A 1,359-nucleotide genomic window follows, 5' to 3' on the forward strand; every position below is an offset into this window, starting at 1 on the left:
GTCATGTCTGCATCGCTGGTATAACAGACGAACAGATGTGAGTTCATCATTTCTAAAAATGAAAACTCTGAAAATCCAATCAAGCAGCAGGAACAAAGGACCAAAAAAAACAAAGTCTCAATTAATTACCTTTGGGGATAGTTTATTGCGCTCCTCGTATGCACACTGCGGTCGCCCGCTGGGCATCTGAGCCGTGACTTCAGTAATGAGGCCGAGCCACCAGCTGTCTGCACCAGGGCCTCATCCCGACACATGATCTCATCCTGTCCCACTCCCAACGAGAACCACATGGTTTGAAGTGTAGTAGACGATATTAAAACGCCAATATAAAAGTCTTTCTTCCTGCAGTTCTGCTTTGCAAAATGGATTGTAAGAGTCCCAAAGACTTCCCTTTGAACACAGGTTTAAATGGCCATTTAAACTAGATGAACACGCGCAGGAGTATGCCTTCATGGCTTAAACGGAGTATGACTGTCATCAGACACAGACTGTTTGTGTCAGGTTCAGAATATGAGCTGTACAGTGTGTGTGAAACTATGCTATTTGAACTCTATGTGCTATTTAAAAAGAGGCATGTTGCGCCATGTGTTCAGTGTAGTGTTAGTTTATTGTGCGTTTTCAGACGGTGTGTTTACCTCGGGAGTGCACCAGACTTCTTATTCCGTCATATGAGATCCACTTCTGCAGCATGACCGTTGCCTCCCCACTTTGGATTTCACTTCATTGATTGGTCTGGAATCTTCAGGGGCAAGACTCAAAGTTTAAGCTGGTTGGCTGGCTATGCAGACTTGAGTCCAGATTGTAAATCATTACTGCATGCTATGGGCAGAAGTTCTGAAAGTCTCCTGTTCTTCCCACGGGATGACCTTTGTGTTAGTGGCATCAGAAAATGGGTGATGAACACTCTCAGGCACATATACTTATTTTATAGAGAAACACACACGCATACACATACACACACACACACAATGACAAGACACGTAATGCAACAAGAAAAAACAAAACTTTATTGGCACACAGTGGCACAGACACAAGGGTAAATCCTCTCCATTAACCACTAACATGGACACGCCCTATGATGTCACCACCCTGCCACCTGTGCACCAATGACTACATCAAGTTGATTGATAGCAGATGCTGCTTCGTGATTGGACGACAGTATGACTGTCATAATTATGGGAGTCCCTGCCCCCGATAATTACTGTTGACATTGGTAACAAACTTATTATCACTTGGCAATAAAAAAGAATCATAAAAAAAATCGCCATTATTAATTGAATGTTAATCAAGACAGAGAAACAAAGAAGAAAATGGGGGAAAACTGTACAAAGAACCACTGACTGTAACCAAGGTGCAATA

General features: G+C 42.8%; 1 protein-coding gene across 5 annotated transcripts in view; it reads right to left on the bottom strand.

Moving 5' to 3' along the window:
• Nucleotides 1-984: 984 nt before the first annotated feature.
• tfr2 (transferrin receptor 2) overlaps nucleotides 985-1,359 on the bottom strand; it is a 13,891-nt gene continuing 13,516 nt past the window's right edge. For all 5 annotated transcript variants that reach the window (XM_031585086.2, XM_031585088.1, XM_031585085.2 and 2 more), the window contains one exon: nucleotides 985-1,359. This exon is cut by the window's right edge and continues 912 nt beyond it. The gene's annotated coding sequence lies outside the window, so the exon portion shown is untranslated.

The sequence above is a fragment of the Clupea harengus genome, chromosome 18 (genome assembly GCF_900700415.2).
Source record: "Clupea harengus chromosome 18, Ch_v2.0.2, whole genome shotgun sequence".
NCBI classification, from domain to species: Eukaryota; Metazoa; Chordata; class Actinopteri; order Clupeiformes; family Clupeidae; genus Clupea; species Clupea harengus.